At 36.6% G+C, this 18,823-nt stretch overlaps 1 protein-coding gene and 1 long non-coding RNA gene across 19 annotated transcripts in view; one reads left to right on the forward strand and one right to left on the reverse strand.

The window, feature by feature from the left end:
• PEX5L (peroxisomal biogenesis factor 5 like) overlaps window positions 1–18,823 on the reverse strand; it is an 817,344-nt gene that overhangs the window by 782,137 nt on the left and 16,384 nt on the right. The window lies entirely within an intron of this gene.
• On the forward strand, window positions 849–7,580 carry LOC145538666 (uncharacterized). Its single transcript, XR_014077157.1, has 2 exons — window positions 849–949; window positions 5,921–7,580. It is a non-coding gene; the product is annotated as an uncharacterized LOC145538666 (long non-coding RNA).

Here is an 18,823-nt window from a genome sequence, read left to right on the forward strand (position 1 = left end):
CAGAGTGCATCATAAGAAACGCTGGGCTGGAGGAAGCACAAGCTGGAATCAAGATTGCTGGGAGAAATATCAATAACCTCAGATATGCAGATGACACCACCCTTATGGCAGAAAGTGAAGAAGAACTAAAAAGCCTCTTGATGAAAGTGAGAGAGGAGGGTGAAAAAGTTGGCTTAAAGCTCAACATTCAGAAAACTAAGATCACGGCATCCAGTCCCATCACTTCATGGCAAATAGATGGGGAAACAGTGGAAACAGTGTCAGACTTTATTTTGGGGGGCTCCAAAATGACTGCAGATGGTGATTGCAGCCATGAAATTAAAAGATGCTTACTCTTTGGAAGGAAAGTTATGACCAACCGAGATAGCATATTATAAAGCAGAGACATTACTTTGCCAACAAAGGTCCATCTAGTCAAGGCTATGGTTTCTTCCAGTAGTCATGTATGGATGTGAGAGTTGGACTGTGAAGAAAGCTGAGCACCGAAGAATTGATGCTTTTGAAGTGCGGTGGTGTTGGAAAAGACTCTTGAGAGTCCCTTGGACTGCAAGAAAATCCAACCAGTTCATCCTAAAGGAGATCAGTCCTGGGTGTTCATTGGAAGGACTGATGTTGAAGCTGAAACTCCAATACTTTGGCCACCTCCTGCGAAGAGTTGACTCATTGGCAAAGACCCTGATGCTGGGAAGGATTGGGGGCAGGAGGAGAAGGGAACGACAGAGGATGAGATGGTTGGATGGCATCACTGACTTGATGGACATGAGTTTGGGTAAACTCTGGGAGTTGGTGATGGACAGGGAGGCCTGTCGTGCTGCGATTCATGGAGTCACAAAGAGTCAGACATGACTGAGCAACTGAACTGAACTGAACTGATGGCATTAAAATGGATGAAACATCTCAAGAAAAGGAATAAAGAAAGACAAGCAAAGCACATGGATGGAACTTTAAGGTATGAAGAAGAAGAGAAGCCAGTAAAAGGGACAAACAACTTGTAAACAAGGAAACTGGATAAGAATTTTAGTGACTCAAAGTTATAGAGGTCAAGGAAGGAAGAAAAGCAAGAAAGTGGGGATCTCAGTTTTGTGATACACAAGAAAAAAGACCAATGACCATAGAAAGATAATATGCACATACATAATTTAAAATTTTCTAGTAGCCACATTTTTAAAAAGTAAAAAGAAATAAATGAAATTAATTTTTAAAATATATTGTTTATCTCAATTTCAAAAGTAAATTGGAAAATGTCAATACATGATGTAAAAATTATTGAGAATTTAACACTCTTCTTATCTTTTGCCATCTTTTACATTTATTGTGTATTTTACACTTGCAACACATCTCAATTTGGTTGCTATATTTCAAGTGCTTAATAGCCATACATGAATACTAGCTTCCTTACTGGACAATGCAGGTCAGAGAATGTAAATATGCCCCCAGGCAACACAGTGAAGACAGGAATGGGTTATGGAAGCCAGTAACCAAAAGTGCAAGTGGAGATAAGATACCCTAAATGAATTATCTGAAGCTCAGATAAAAAGTGGGATGACAGTGGCAGTTAAAGGTTCTAGAAATGACTTGGGGAGCAAGGAGCACATCTCTGTCATGTCTAATACACTAGGAGGAGAATGAGAAATGAGGATGAGGCCACTGCAAGAGAGTTAAGGGGAAGGTAGTCCTATTGGGAGAGTTATATTTGAGTCATGTTGAAGGAAATATTTGATTATGAGAAACAGCGCTGCTGCTGCTGCTGCTGCTAAGTCGCTTCAGTCGTGTCCGACTCTGTGCGACCCCATAGATGGCAGCCCAGCAGGCTCCTCCATCCCTGGGCTTCTCCAGGCAAGAATACTGGAGTGGGTTGCCATTTCCTTCTCCAATACATGCATGCATGCTAAGTCGCTTCAGTCATGTCCAACTCTATGCAACCCTATGGAGAGCAGCCAACCAGGCTCCTCTGTCCACAGGATTCTCCAGGCAAGAATACTGGAGTGGGTTGCCATTTCCTTCTCCAATGAGGAACAGTAGTGTGGAAATAAAGATCAACCAAATTAAAACAAGCAAAGGCTATTTATGCAGAACTTGCTATAAAAGAGGAGTTAGCCACTATCACTTGCATTTTGGCAGAGACTCAAAGCAGGCAGAGAAGTGGGGAAAGCTTTGCAGTGGAAAAAAGAGAAGGTTTCAGGTATTCCTTGAATGGAGGCTGTTAGTGTGGAGAAGTTGCAGACTGGCTAACTAGAAGTGGGACATCCTATGCAATTAGTTAGAGGTACATATTTGGCTTTTTCTGGTTGGTCCTAAATAGGAATCAGGGACAAAAATTAGGGAAGCTGTTAATTATTAAGTTCTAGGCATTTGGAGCAAATTTTAACAGGGCTATTATTTGGTTGGGGTTTTTTTTTTATTGTTACTAGAGGTAGACCCTTGACTTCCTACCAGTCAGATTTATAGCAAGCTGGATTCCTCAGCTGCTTACTATAGGCAATGAGTCAGTTTCCTGGGCAAGTTGCTGCAAATTGTGGGCCAGAATTCTATTCATATATATGGTCTGGCCATTATCCATTTGTATATTTTGTCTCTCACTAGCCTTGCTTCTGTTATTCATTGTAAAACTGTACTTTTGAATTTAGTGTAGCTCAGGAATGTCACATGTTAAATGTCAAAAGACCTGAGTCATTATCTCCATTCTTTCACAATTAGTAGTGTGACCCTAAACTCATCATTAAACTTTTCTGTACCTCAAATTTTCTCATCCACAACTGAAGAGAAATCAAAAGTTTTCAGCTGCAAAAAATACAAAGAGAAGACAGAAAGAAAAAATGAAGGAAGATGGCAACCACAGAACAGAGAAAACTAACAATGCTTCCATATAAATAAAATGCAATTAGACAATAAATTATAGATATAAAAATATTAAAACTCAGTCTAGAAGTGAACAAAGAACAGAGAAATGTGAAGTCATAGTTAACCAAACAATGGGAGAAATTAGAAAAAAATGTATGTCAACAATTAAGACTAAATTACAAAATGTCTATGTACCAACACAGGCAATAGGTGAGAATCAAACAATGTCATCTGGAAGTCATAAACTAAACAAAGGCCTAAGTGAGAAAAAAGGGTACTGAAGGGTATTATATAAAGAAAATTATTAGAATTAGTATAAAGGTAACCACTGGAATAAAAATACAAACCTTTCTAAGGCAATATAAGAAAGGACAAAGGTAACATAATAAATGTGAATGACAAAGACCAAAAATTATCAATAATATTAACTAGTTCAAACTCATATATTATAAGAAAAAGTCACTTTAGCTTACAGAGTACAACCCCCCTCTATACCATATATAAGAGAAATTCCTAAAACAAAATTATTCAGAAAGTTTAAATATAAAGATATGGACAAAGGTATACCAAAATAAAAGCAAACAAAAAGAAGGAAGGAGTAGTGATTTTAATACCTGACAAACTAGAATTCAGTACCTTAAGCATTAAAATAAATGACAAAAAATGACATGTCATTATGCAAAAGAATATGAATATATAATAGTTTTGAATACTTATGTGCTATCACCTCATAAAGCAGAAACTACAAGAAATATAGGGGCTTCCCTGGTGGCTCAGACAGTAAAGAATCTGCCTGCAATGCAGGAGACCAGGGTTCAATCCCTGGGTCTGGAAGATCCCCTGGAGAAGGGAATGGCTACCCACTCCAGTGTTCTTGCCTGGAGAATTCCATGGACAAAGGAGCCTGGCAGGCTACAGTCCATGGAGTCGCAAAGAGTCAGACACAACTGAGAGACACAAGAAATGTAAGGAAAAATAGCCAGAAACACACAGTAATGCACAATTTTAATATTCTACTCTCAGTCCAAGACACTTGACAAAAAATAAAGGTATAGAAACCCTAAACAACATAGGCAATAAAGTAAATTATATGAATATATATCAAACTTTGCATGTCGAATATATCTTCAAGATCCCATAAACATTCATGAAGACAGTCAATATATTATGGTTCAAAGAAAATCTCAATGAGCATAACAAAGCAGAAATGATACAAAAATAATTCTCTCATATTAAAAACACAGAAATCAAAAACAAAATTAAAACATAAATAGACCTTTCCATATAAAGTTAAGTAACTATTAAATAACTCAAAGCAAAGGGGAACTGAAATTTCAGAATTATTCATAAATAAAAATAATGGAAATGAAGTATTATTTATCAGTATCAATGAGATACAATCAAAGTGAAGATCAGAGAAAAAAATCATAGCCTTAAATGGTTATACAGAAAAAAATGAAAGGATGGCAATAAATAAATATCCACTTGAATTGATAGACATTTCTTGTTCTTAAATAGGACTTATTTAATACAGAGATGTCAATTCTTCACCAGTATATAAAATTTCACTTGGGAGTAATTAAAAATAAATAGAAAATGAAAAAAGGCAATATTAAAAATAATGGCAAAATAATGAGTTATAAATATAAAAAAGAATTAATAAATTAAAATGTTCAGTTTTAGAAAATATTAGCAAAATAAGAATCAGCTAGCTAATTAATCAAGCAAAAAAGGAACACAAATATACAAAATAAGAAATGATAAGTAAGTAACCATTAAAACAGGAACTTTAAAAAAAAAATCATAAGACATTGCATGGTACAATCCTGTACTAATAAATTGTAAAACCTAGATGAAATATATACATTCAGAATATTAACCCTAGTGTATATAAAATGTCCAACAAATTAATTTTCATAAAAGAAATAAATTTTCACAACAGTAGTCCACAAAAAGCGCAAGGCCAAAACAGTTTCATGAGAGAATTCTAGCAAACGTACAAAAATCTGCCTATCCTCCTCCTAAATACCTCTTTAATTATGATCCATGCCCAGTACCATTGCCTGAGCTCAGAGCTTCATAATCTTTTGCCTGGATGATCCATTCTTTTTCCTCTATTTTTTTCCTATAATCTGATGCTGGAGTGCTATTTTGAAAATGAAAATATGATCACAATTTTATTTACTTTTTCAAACTTAACGTACTGGTAATTGAAGTTATAGGTGTAAAAATTACAATGGGGCAAATTCTGCCATCATCTTAAACATGCTTTAATAAATCTTATTATCAATACACTTTCTAAGTATGTGGGCTTAAGGTATCTTTGGTACATTCAGGCTGTTTCTTTGGAAGACATCAATAGTAAAGAATCCACCTGCAATGCAGGAAATGCAGGAGACGTGGGTTCAACCCCTGGCCTGAGAAAATCCCCTGGAGGAAAAAAAGGCAACCCACTCCAGTATTCTTGCCTGGAGAATCCCATGGACAGACGAGCCTGGCAGCTACAGTCCATGGGGTCACAGAGTCATACACAACTGAGCGACTGAGCACACACACAGAACTGAAAACACAGGTAAAGATGGAGTTTTAGATAATATATCAAAGGAAACTAAAGGAAAAAAGAGAGAGAGTTTAGTAGGGAAAAGATGTGGGCATAAGACACATCTTCCCAGTGATTTTATGGCATAGTCAGGTAAGTAACCATTTCAACCTTAAGAATCTTGTCTCGGGATATTTAGTCAGGGTCATGTAATTAGCATATGCGGTAGCCAGGACTAAAGCCCAGATTGCAGCCATAGCCAGCATTCTGTAAATACTGTCTTTCTTCATCTAATAGTCCTCCACGTATCTATTCTTTGAAATGTCAAGACTTTTTATACTACCTATATAAAAAGTATACTTTTTATACTTTTGATAACTCACTTCTCTTAAATCTTATTCTCCTTAAAAGCAAGAAACATATTTTATGGTACCCTTTAATCAACAAGGGTGCCTAGCACAGTGAAGCACTAATTCATGCTGTTTAACTCTTGTATATTATTAACTATTATTATAAAACATATTTTCTTAAATCTATTAGATTTCTGTGAAGACTGCTACATACTTTTAATACAGTTTTGAAAATGTCAAACAATAATCAGTATTGATGCTGCAAAAAACAAAAAGCTTTATTTGGGGGTCTTAAGAATTGCAATTTGGGGACTTTCCTTGTGCAGTGGATAAGAATTCTCCTGCCAATGAAGAGGACATGGCTCAATCCCTGGTCCAGGAAGATTCCACATGCTATGGAGTAACGAAAGCCCATGCGCCGTAACTACTGAGTCTGAGCTCTAGAGCCCATGAGCTGCAACTACTGAACCTGTGTGCCACAACTACGAAAGCCCGAGCACCACAGAGCCTGTGCTCTGCAATGAGAAGCCACCACAATAAGCCTGTGCACTGCTATGAAAAACAGCCTCTGCTCGTCACAAGTAGAGAAAGCCCATGCAAAGCAACCACAACAAAGACCCAGAACAGCCAAAAATAAATTAATTAAAAAAAAATTTTTTTTAAAGAACTGTAATTTGGAAGACACAGATGCAGGTGAAACCAAAAGACTGTTCCGAAGAAGAGAAAGTTAGGAGTTTAAAAACACAAAAATCACAAGGATGTTAAATTGTGAGAGAATTGTGATTGACTCTGATGCAAATAGATGGGGAAACAATGGAAACAGTGACAGACTTTATTTTCTTGGGCTCCAAAATCACTGCAGATGGTGACAGCAGCCATGAAATTAAAAGACGCGTGCTTCTTGAAAGAAAAGCTATGACCAAACTAGACAGCATATTAAAAAGCAGAGACATTACTTTGCCAACAAAGGTCCATCTAGTCAAAGCTTTGGTTTTTCCAGTAGTCATGTATGGATGTGAGAGTTGAACTATAAAGAAAGCTGGGTGTCGAAGAATTGATGCTTTTGAACTGTGGTGTTGTAGAAGACTCTCAAGAGTCTTCTGGAGTCTTCTGCAAGGAGATCCAACTGCAAGGAGATCCAACCAGTCAATCCTAAAGGAAATCAGTCCTGATTATTCATTGGAAGGACTGATGCTGAAGCTGAAACTCCAATATTTCAGCCACCTGATGCGAAGAACTGACTCACTGAAAAAGACCCCGATGCTGGGAGAGATTGAAGGCAGGAGGAGAAGGGGACAACAAAGGATGAGATGGTTGGATGGCATCACCGACTCCTTGCACATGAGTTTGAGTAAGCTCCGGGAATTGGTGATGGACAGGGAAGCATGGCGTGCTGCAGTCCATGGGGGTTGCAAAGAGTGGACATGACTAAGCGACTGAACTGAATTGAACTGATGCAAGTCAGGGATATTTGTCCTTAAGGAATTACGAGTTGTTTTAGGGTAAGGATTCAGGAAGTAGATAGGCTGTCACAAGTTTATATTAGGGTACATTATGGATAAGTATCTTGAGTAGGACAATAAGTGTTCAAAAGGTCAGATTCCATCTGGACTAAGAGGTACATAAGTCACATTTCCTCAATGGCCTCTCAGTCTCCATTTTAGAAAGCTCTCTTTGCAATACTGACTCTATTTTGATTTTCCTTTCACAAAAGAAATTAAGAGAAAATGTGTCACGCATAAAACACTGTACATATAGCAGTCTTATGGCTTAGATTTTTCTTCCCTTAAACCAGGGACAATTTCAAATATTTTGGTCCATTATCACAATAAATTGTTCCAAAAAATATAGCAGCCATATATTTATTATTAGATTGAACTGGTGTTGAGTGTAAAAATTGTGCTGTAAATGAAGTCACGAAAACCTAGATGACGTGGAAAAATATCTTGATTGATTTAATAAAGTATTCTCAACTTAACATGTAAATAATATTTTGCTTAATCTTGACTACTGAATATACTTCACACCCTCAGGCTAGTACTGAATATGTGAAAGTATTAGTCACTCAGTCATGTCCAACTCTTTGCAACCCATGGACTATAGCACACAAGGTTCCTCTTTGCATGAGATTTTCCAGGCAAGAATACTGGAGGGGGTTGCCATTTCCTTTTCCAGGGGATCTTCCCGACCAAGGGATTTAATTCAAGTCTCCCACATCACAGGCTGAGCCACCAGCTGTTAATCCATTATATACATTCAGTATGGTTAATTTTTTAATATTATATCAGGAAAAATGCTCATCAGTGCTCATCATTCAGACTAACTGAAGAAAACGCTAGTGTGGTAAAAAGTTTGAAAGATGTATTAAAGTAAACTTACCACTTAAAATATACACAATAAATACATGATACCTAGTTAACAACCTGCTTCAGTGAATAATTGGAAATTAGCATATTTACAACTGTGTCTTTCTGAAGTATATAAAGACCCATGGAAAGTTTGCTCTCGTAAGTAGTTTTTAACATAAACATGCACATTTTATTAACATTGTTAATTTTCTTAGGAAGTCCTTTTTACATAGATGGTACAAGAAAATTTTAAGCAAATTATCAGAGTGTAAATTCACTAGATGTAAATGAATATTTATGTGCATATAGATTGCTGCCATTTAATTTGGTGTGCATTTCTAGATTATTTCTTTGTTCATTTTTATTCAAAGAAATTCAAGTAGCCTTCTTTTTACAACCTGAAGAAGTGAAAATGTAAGTTTGTGAGAGCATTGTGACACTTACTTAGAGCTACTATGGATAACAAAGAAGGCTCCCATCATGGCTGCACTAAAAGGTAGTTTCTAGAAGTGACAGACTAGAAAAGAATCCAAAAAATCTTAAAATAAGCCCCAGCTCATACAGATGCCAACAGGCCTCAGCTCCCTTCACCAAAGACTTCCTAAAATTCTATGCATTGTAAAAGTCTGAAGCCTTGTGTTGATACTCAACTGAGCATTCAATACCAAGCAATAAATTATTCAAATGGAAAGACTGATTGTCTAAACTACCCCATTTTCCTTTATGTTGAAAGTGAAAGTGTTACTCAGTCGTATCTGACTCTTTGTGATCCTCTGTCCATGGAATTCTCCAGGCAAGAATACTGGAGTGGGTTGCAATTTCCTTCTCCAGGGGACCTTCCTGACCCAGAGATAGAAGCCAGGTCTCTCGCATTGCAGGTGGATTCTTTACCATCTAAGCTACCTGGGAGCTACCTGGGAAGCCCAAATAAATAGAGTAGGAACTACTCAGGTTCTGACACAAAGAGATAACTCTGGATTAGCCTGAAATTGGATAACTGAAGATAATTTAATAGACTACAAAAGTATGGGAAGGGTTACAGGAAATCAATTAAGCACAATGCTTTAATCCAGGGCTAGTAGTTGCAGGGTGGTACTATTCCCCTACATCTGATGGTATGAAGGGAGAAAATGGCTATTCAAACCTGGAGAGAGAAGGACATGACAGGATCTATATCCTCTGCAAGAAAGACCAGTCAACATATTATTCTGAGTGAGAACCCCTAAGAATAAATAGGGAATAACTGCCCTGACTTAAGCCTCCAGAGAGATTTCCATTGGCTGAACATAACCAGAAGCCAGAGGGCAATAGAACTCTCTAATGCAGTCCAGATAGGTTAGCCCTCTGGGGCACAGACAGAAGGGAAAAGAGTAGGGAGTGAAGTTGGAGGGCAAATGGAAAATATATAGTATAGTACTCTTTTGCAGATAACATAAAATCTAACTCAAGCTTATCTAAGCAAACAAGGGTGTATCTTCACCTAAGTATCTGAAAACTATAGAGGTAGCTCTATCTTCAGGCCCATCTTCACTCGGCATTTCAAAGGATGTCATGGGATTCAGTATCTTTCCATCTCTTAGCTGTGCTCCCTTCTGTGTAGACTTTACTCAAAGCGGCAAGATATTTGATAACAGTTTCAGGTTGAAATTCAGGAAAAAAAAAAAAAAGTAAAAGAATAATAAAATAAAAATAATAAAGTAAAAAAAAAACCCACAAGGTCCTTTCAACAAGTTTAAAGAGAGTTCCTGGGCTTAACTCCCAGTGGCCTAAGTCAAGTCACCTGCCCATTCCTAAACCAATCAATTTAAACAGAGGAATGAAACATGAGGCCTATACTGAATCACATGCCTATTCTTAGACTCAATAGTATAAACCACACAAAGCCCAAGGACAGAGGGTGCGGAAAAGATGGGTAGTGTTACCAAAATAAGTAAAAAGATAGGCATCCGAAAGACAACAAATGACCGCGGAGGCGTATTTGGTAATCTAATTCACATCTCAGCTCTAATTATCATGACATTCAGGAATATATGAATCCACCAGTTTAGGCTGACCATGGAGCATTAGAAAAATATGGTAAAAACTTTCACTTTTCTTTTATTTCTACATTTGATGCCAATAAAGCCATGGCACACTTATTAATATGTATATATTTATATATACATATATGTAGATATTGCTATATATAAATATGTATATAAAATTTCTCATCTTAGCAATAATTTGATTTGTGGTATTAAACATTTATATTAGCTTTCTAGATCTACAAGCAGTGTGCACACATAAGCATTCTCTTTAGGACACCAACTCTTGAAAAAAAAAAAGGAGCCATTTCTTTTTTAGCTAGTGTCACTTCTTTCCAAACTACTGTCATAGAAAGATGAATTAATGAGTCAATTTGGGGCTGATAATGATAAAATTACACTTTGGGATATATTTCTCTGAAAAGGAAACATCTTTACCTTCAAACATAGAGCACACTGTCACAGAAATTTAAAGCCAGAAAGGACTGGATTATTTTAGAAACTGAGACCCAAACAAGTTCAAGTGACCTAAAAACTAGATAACATTTTAAAATCAAATCTTGAAGAAAGGAAATTCTGTGTCCCATATAAATTAGCCAGGGACCCTATATGAACTTGCAGTCCACAGTAAATTAAACCATGTGAGTGGCAAGGGACTATTAAGGCTGAGCCTGGATGTATACTCCCCTTAAATCAACCTGTTTAACGAAGAAAAGCTCAAACCAGGTAGACACAGAATTTAGTTCTCTCAGATCACATTTATAGGGTAAATGGAGTTTTTTTATTGCAGCTGTGTATATGCTGATACGACAAAGTAAAGAATGCAAGTACTTAATCATCACATCTTGAAAATGATACAGAAAATCATCTATTTTTAGCTGTATACTATGCTTTTTTAACCTTTCCTCTTAATAATGTACCTACATATTGTTTTGAAATTGCTTACCTACACAAAGCACATTAGTTTCTCATAGGTTTACAGGCTGCTGCTGTTTATAGGCTGGCTTCATGTTTATTCCTCTACAGAAAGATCACATCTCTAAAATTATCCAGGAACAAATCTAAAGCTAGATGATTAGAAAAGCCACTGGAGAGCAGGAAATCATTTTCTTTTAGCCTGTTTAATAATAAACAAACTAAGATGTATCAAAATGAAGACTCATTCCTATTTAAGATGGCTTTCCCTTTCTCCTCTTCCTCCTCCCTATTGAGCTGGGCGACTTAAATATGCCACAATGATATCTGGGTACAAGTGTTATCCATTTTGCATTTTAATCAGTCTCATTTTTGGAATATGGTATCCTTGGAGATCATGTTTCACCACTGTGTTGTTGATAATCCATTGAGATGTGGCAGCATCCTCTTATCTTCTCCCATCTCCCTAAGGTTCTTCTTACCCAGGCTGAGAGACTAGTAAACCTCCTGCCAAGTCTACTGAGTCTTTCTTTCTCACTTATATTCTAGGCCCTTTCTTGTGAACACAGAGAAATGTTCACTGTTTGTTCATACATCTCTTAGACCACAAAGGTTCCATGGTTGCAGCAGGCACTTGCTGTGACACACCATCTCTAGAGAATGCTCTGTTCTGTAATGTTCTCATGTTGTCATAGTGTGGTAAACCTCAGCACGTCTACCAAAGTCCCAGAGAGAAACAGTGATTCATAGAGAGCAAACCCATCAGAGTAAGAGGGGGAGGATTCACGACCATTCTCTCCTCTCCCTATACGTGCCCCAAAATTTATTCCAAGGGAATTCATTCAATTTACATAAAAAAATAACATCTCCATTACCATTCTCCATTAATATCTCCATTACCATTCTAAATCTTTATATATATTTATAACAACTGCTTTAAAAGTCCTTGTCTATTAATTCCATCATCTCTTCATTTCTTGGTCTATGTCTATTGATGGATTTTTTTTTTCACCTGGCTATGGGTCACAGTTTCATGATTCTCCACACGTCTAATAATTTTTGATGAATGTTGAATATGAAGAATTTTATTGTTGAATGACTTTTGTGTTTCATTAAAGGGAGTTGAGTTTTGTTCTGGTAAGTAATTAATTTACAGGCATACCTTGTTTTACAGCATCTCACTTTATTGTGCTTCATAGATACTGTGGTTTGTTACCATTTGCATTGTCAGATGATGGTAAACATTTTTTCAGGAATATTTTTAATTAAGGTATGTAATTTTTAAGGGTTTTTTAGATTGCATACTTTATAACAGACTTCAGTATAGTGTAAACATAACTTTCACATGCACTGGAAAACCCCAAAATGCATGTGACTCAATTTACTGTGATATTCACTTTAGTGCAGGGGTCTAGAATGGAACCCACAATATCTCTGAGGTATGCCTACACCTGAAGTATAACATGATCATTTTGAAGCTTCCATTTTAACTTTATTAAGGTTAGTCTAGAAATGGCAACCCACTCCAGTATTCTTGCCTGGAGAATCCCGGGAATGGAGGAGCCTAGTGGGCTGCCGTCTATGGGTTCGCACAGAGTCGGACACGACTGACACAACTTAGCAGCAGCAGCAGCAGAACAGATTTTACTCTAGAGATAGTTGTAGCCCTTCTTCTTAGAAGTAAAATGAATGGCATATCCATTTGGGGATCTCTACTGAATTCCCTGAGCGTGAACAGGCCTTTCCACCCAACTGGTCAGAACTCAAACATCTACCAACCCTGTGAAACTCTGATGGTTTTTCAGTTTATAGCTTTCTTATAGTTGCTCCTTTGCTGGTGGTCATTTGTCTTGTGGACTCTCACCTCATATATGTACAGCTTAGTATTCAGTCAAAATGCTCAAAGGGACATCCATACAAATTTCTGGAGATCTTTCCCTACCTACCTCCCTTGGTTTTGGCCCTCTGCCCCATAAATTACAGTTTCCTAAGCCTCTCTGACTCTGTTATTTGTCTCCTCAGTTTAGAAAGGTTGCCATGTTTTGTCTGGGTCCCACCTCTCTTCACCACTGTCTGTCTATGAAGTGCCTCCAGCCAGAAAACTGGGAATTGTAGGACTAATCTAGCTTGATTTCCTTCTCTCAGACACTGTAGTTTTGCACTGCCTGTTGTACAATCTCTGAAAACAGCTGTTTCATATACGTTGCCCAGTTTTCTTTTCTTTCTTTCTTTCTTTATTGTGGAAGGATGAGTCAAAGCTTGTGATCATCTCATTTATAGAAATATTATTGACAACCCCTAAAATAATGGATATCCTTCTATGTAGGTGCCAATCGAGAAGAGGATCACCATTTAATCATTTATGCCAGGAAAAAATCAATTAATAATTCATAAATCATACTACCAAACCCACCCTAAATTTCTATAGGTATATAAAATAGATTGTATAGTCAAATTTTATTACTACTGTAATAACTATAATTCAGATACACCATGAAGAGAGATCAGCTAGAAGATTTATTCATAAAACAGAATAAAAGAGAAGTTATTGGAAGAGAAGAATATAGGAATTAAAAATGACTTCCTGGAGAACAAAGGAAAAGCAATTTCCTAGAGAACAAAGGAGGGATTAAGTTCTCCTCTTTTCTAATAAAATTGAAAACTTTCAGAATTTAATAATATGAGTTTGCAGTAAATGACAGGATAGGGAACTGGTGTTTGTTCACTGCATGGCCCTGGGATAATAAGACATAACCCATTAGAAGAGGGCAAATAGGGACTTAAGAAAGGAATATCTAAGAGGATTTTCATGGTTCCCTCAAAAACTGAAAATGTAAAAAGTTCAGACTAGCCTTAGAGAAGACATTTTTGGAAAACTGGGAGAGTGTATGACCTAAATAGGGCAAGCATGCCAAAAAGTCTCACATAAGAGCTCTAAGAAGAGGTAAGGCATCAATGTTTGAAAAAAAAAAAAAAAAGTTGGCTTGTAAATAATGAGATTGCCCAGAAAAGTTCAGCATTTATATGCTATTAATTCACTTAGTATTTCTTATACAAAATGTATTTGTGTTTAATCATTTTAAATAGAATCTGTCATAAGAACACTTGCTCACAATTCAACATTCTCTCTCTCCATGAATGCTGGGAAAGGGGATTATGTCAATTCAGAATATTCCATAAAACAAATTTCCTAGTAAATGGTATAAAAATTTCAATTCCAATAATTCAGTTCTTATTCCACTAATTCCAAGGATCCTACAGATACTCTTTTGCTATATAGTTCAGGAAATGAATTATCCTTAATTTAACAAGAGCCAATGACAAAGACTTGGAAATATTTTAATTATACAGACATAATCAATGTAATGACATGTTACTGTGAAATGATACTATACTATTGTGAGTTTTAGTCATCTCTAAATTTTTAAATTTTAACAAGAGTGCTAGTCCTTTTATTCTGTATCACTGATAAAACCTATGGAAATAATTCACTTTTGTATCCACATCCATAGGTTTAGAATTAAGGAAGATTCATCAGGATGAAAGCAAAATATTGGTAATAACCATTCATGCTATCTTTTTCAAATGTGATGTTTCTATGACTTGTTCATCATTGAATTTCCAGCACCTCAAGGTGCTTGACACAAATAGATATTCAGTGAACACTAGGTGAATGAATGAATAAATTACAACTCTTACACCCATACTATTCACCATAATGCCAATAAAGATAATAAATTCATTCAATACGAAAAATGAATACAATAAATTCTGGACCAACAGCTAATGAAATGTCTAAGTGTCACAGAAAAACAACAACAAAAAAACAAAATCAAAGAACTTTCCTAACATGATGGTTCTTGGTTTTGTTTGTTGTTTCTGGGGATGGGGTTGAAATGTGCCCACAGAAACGAGCATGAGACAGTTAACAGTTAAGGCTGTTACAAGGAGAGATGTTTTACAGCTTCAAAGGGAATCACCTGGGTCAATGATTCCCAGGCAGGGAATCAAAAGGCAGAAATGTTTTTATGCAAAAGGCAGAAAATATTTTACTCAAGGCTCAACATGGAAGTTATTTTGCAGAAATCAGAAGACTGAATAAGAAATCTTCTTAAGTTCTAGGTCTTGGAAATAGCAAAATAAAAAACTACAAAGCATAGAAATTTTGTTGATAAAGGCACTTAACTGAAATAAAAGCAATTTCAAGCCAAAGAACAGTGAAATGTCTACAACTCATACTATAACTCTGATATAAGACGTGATGATTCAACTCAGAAAGATACTGGATATAAACAAGTGTGGAACCTAGTAGGCCAAACGACGCCGAATTTCTAAACAACCCCTGTCCCTTCAGTTGTTCTTTACATGATATTGTCTCTAGCTGCTTTGCCGTCATGGGATTGCACAGCTCCAAATAAGCATCATTGTCTTAAAATGTGGCATTGAAGTACAACACAAATGTGATAGTTAATTTTATATGTCACTTTGGCTGGGCCGTGGTGCCTGGATATGTAGCCAAACATTCTGGATGTTTCTGTGAGGGTGCTTTGAGATAAAATTAACATTTAAGTTGGTGGATTCTAAATAAAGCAAAATGCACTCCATTATGTGGGTAGGTCTCATCCAATCAGTTGAAAGGCAGAATAGCACAATAGACTGATTTCCCTCAAGCAAGAAAGAATTCTGCCAGCAGAGAATTCTGCATTTATACTTGAACTGCAACATCAGCGCTTCCTGGATCTTCAGCCTGATGGCCTTCAGACTTGAACTGTAGCATCAGCTCTTTCTGCCTGCCCACTCTGCAGATTTTGGACTTGTCAGACTCTAAAATCACATGAAGCAATTCCTTAAAATAAATCTCTTTATATATATAAATATATATAAATACAAATATAAATATATATAAATATATAAATAATAAATATAAATCTATATTTATTTATAAATTTATATATATATAAATCTATATAGGAGAGGGAGAGAGATTACACACAGAATACTGCAAAGAGATTATTCTTAGTCATACCTCAGAGAAGACAACCCTTAATCACAGATAAAATGAAATCAACAAAAATTAATACAAGATAAAGAACAACAACCAAATGTAAATCAGGGAGAGGAAAAATAAAAAGGGACGAAGAGATAAAATTACATTTGCTTTTTTAGTTAACACACCATTTAACTCATAATTGAGCTAAAGGGGAAAAAAAACTCTTTTAAAGTTTTTTTAAAATAAATCAACCCATCTGCTTCTGGAATATCCAGTTACCATGCTCCTCTCACCTGTCCAGAAAGCACTTTTATTCCACATTGAATCAATAGCATGAATCACTTTTTTGAAATACCACCTTTTCTTTGTTGCTATAACTTTCAGACGACATGTTTTGTTTGCCCTGACTACCTTGCAAGGCAAGAGGTGGTATCATGGCCCAGAATTTGAAATTATTTCCAGGTCCTCTTCATGGTTAATTAAGCCTAGCTCAACCATATATGTGACATATATGACATGCTATTGTTCCATCCCTTACTCTGAGTGGGTGTGATATCTGCATGTAAATATTTGTTCATTGTTATTCACTCACTCAAACATATTTCTTTAATACCTTATATGTGCTAGGCACTGAGCTAGCTATAGAGTACGAAGTCCTGAACAAGAGAATGCTCAAACTACTGCACAATTGCACTCACTTCACACACTAGCAAAGTAATGCTTAAAATTCTCCAAGCCAGGCTTCAGCAATACGTGAACCGTGAACTTCCAGATGTTCAAGCTGGTTTTAGAAAAGGCAGAGGAACCAGAGATCAAATTGCCAACATCCGCTGGATCATTGAAAAAGCAAGAGAGTTTCAGAAAAACATCTATTTCTGCTTTATTGACTATGTCAAAGCCTTTGACTGTGTGGATCACAATAAACTGTGGAAAATTCTGAAGGAGATGGGAATACCAGACCACCTGACCTGCCTCTTGAGAAACCTGTGTGCAGGTCAGGAAGCAACAGTTAGAACTGGACATGGAACAACAGACTGGTTCCAAATAGGAAAAGGAGTATGTCAAGGCTGTATATTGCTACCCTGCTTATTTAACTTATATGCAAAGTACATCATGAGAAACGCTGGAGTGGAAGAAGCACAAGCTGGAATCAAGATTGCGAGGAGAAGTATCAACAACCTCAGATATGCAGATGACACCACCCTTATGGCAGAAAGTGAACAAGAACTAAAGAGCCTCTTGATGAAAGTGAACGAGGAGAGTGAAAAAGTTGGCTTAAAGCTCAACATTCAGAAAACTAAGATCATGGCATCTGGTCCCATCACTTCATGGGAAATAGATGGAGAAACAGTGGAAACAGTGTCAGACTTTACTTTTTGGGGCTCCAAAATGACTGCAGATGGTGATTGCAGCCATGAAATTAAAAGACGCTTACTCCTTGGAAGGAAAGTAATGACCAACCTAGACAGCATATTAAAAAGCAGAGACATTACTTTGTCAACAAAGGCCCATCTAGTCAAGGCTATGGTTTTTCCAGTAGTCATGTATGGATATGACAGTTGGAGTATAAAGAAAGCTGAGCACTGAAGAATTGATGCTTTTGAACTATAGTGTTGGAGATGACTGTTGAGAGTCCCTTGGACTGCAAGGAGATCCAACCAGTCCCTCCTAAAGGAGATCAGTCCTGGGTGTCCATTGGAAGGACTGATGTTGAAGCTGAAGCTCCAATACGTTGGCCACCTGATGCGAAGAGCTGACTCATTGGAAAAGACCCTGATGCCGGGAAAGATTGAGGGCAGGAGGAGAAGGGAATGACAGAGGATGAGATGGTTGGATGGCATCACCAACTCAATGGACATGGGTTTGGGTAGACTCTGGCAGTTGGTGATGGATAGGGAGGCCTGGCGTGCTGCGGTTCATGGGGTCGCAAAGAATCAGACACAACTGAGTGACTGAACTGACCTGAACTGTCTTCATGGATCTTATATTTTAGTGGGAAAGACAGATAATCAATATGAAAATAAATTAGGATAACTGTTAAGATGGAAATAAATAGAGACAGAAGAAGTCACTTTTAAACTAAGACCTGAATATTTAAAGAAATAATATTTAAAAAGTAAGGGAAGAATATTTCAGAAAATAGCAAGTACAAAAGCTCTGAATTGGAAAAAACTTAGAGTACTTGGAAAATATCCAAAAATCCATGTGGCTGAATCTTGATGATAATGGACAAGATTGAAAATGAGATAGGATACATAGAGACCAAATTATAAACAGCTTCATAGTGAATTTATTAGGGCAAAGAATGAAGCCCTCCTGAACTTGGAAACCAGGTTATTCTCTCAGAAAATGAAACCAGAAAAAAATCAAGGCACAATGCACAAGAATCACCATTCGTGGAAGTGGCTACAAGCAGAAAAGATGTGTGTGTGTGTGACTGGAGAGTTTGAGAAATATAATTCCAGAGTGACTACAGTATAGATACAGAGAATAATGATTAGAATATGATTATAACTTAAGCTGAAACATAATCAACGATATTGAACCCTGCTGAAGGAGTAATCTGTTAACAAGTCTGAGATATTACTTAAAGGTGCCTCTCCAGCCATGGCAGGGCAGGGAGAGATGCCAGAGGTGTTAATATGTTGCTCAATATCTTCCTGTCAACGTTCCAACAAAGTTCTGTTGTTATCTGCTTTATACGCTGGGCTTCCATTTCAAAAAAGGTAAAAAAACAAATCTTTGAAAACTTCTTCACAAACAGAAACTATAATTTTATATATATATAGTAATATATGTATGCAGACTATAACTAA

The sequence above is a fragment of the Giraffa tippelskirchi genome, chromosome 2, assembly GCF_054371585.1.
Source record: "Giraffa tippelskirchi isolate mGirTip1 chromosome 2, T2T-mGirTip1v1.2.pri, whole genome shotgun sequence".
Lineage (NCBI taxonomy): Eukaryota > Metazoa > Chordata > Mammalia > Artiodactyla > Giraffidae > Giraffa > Giraffa tippelskirchi.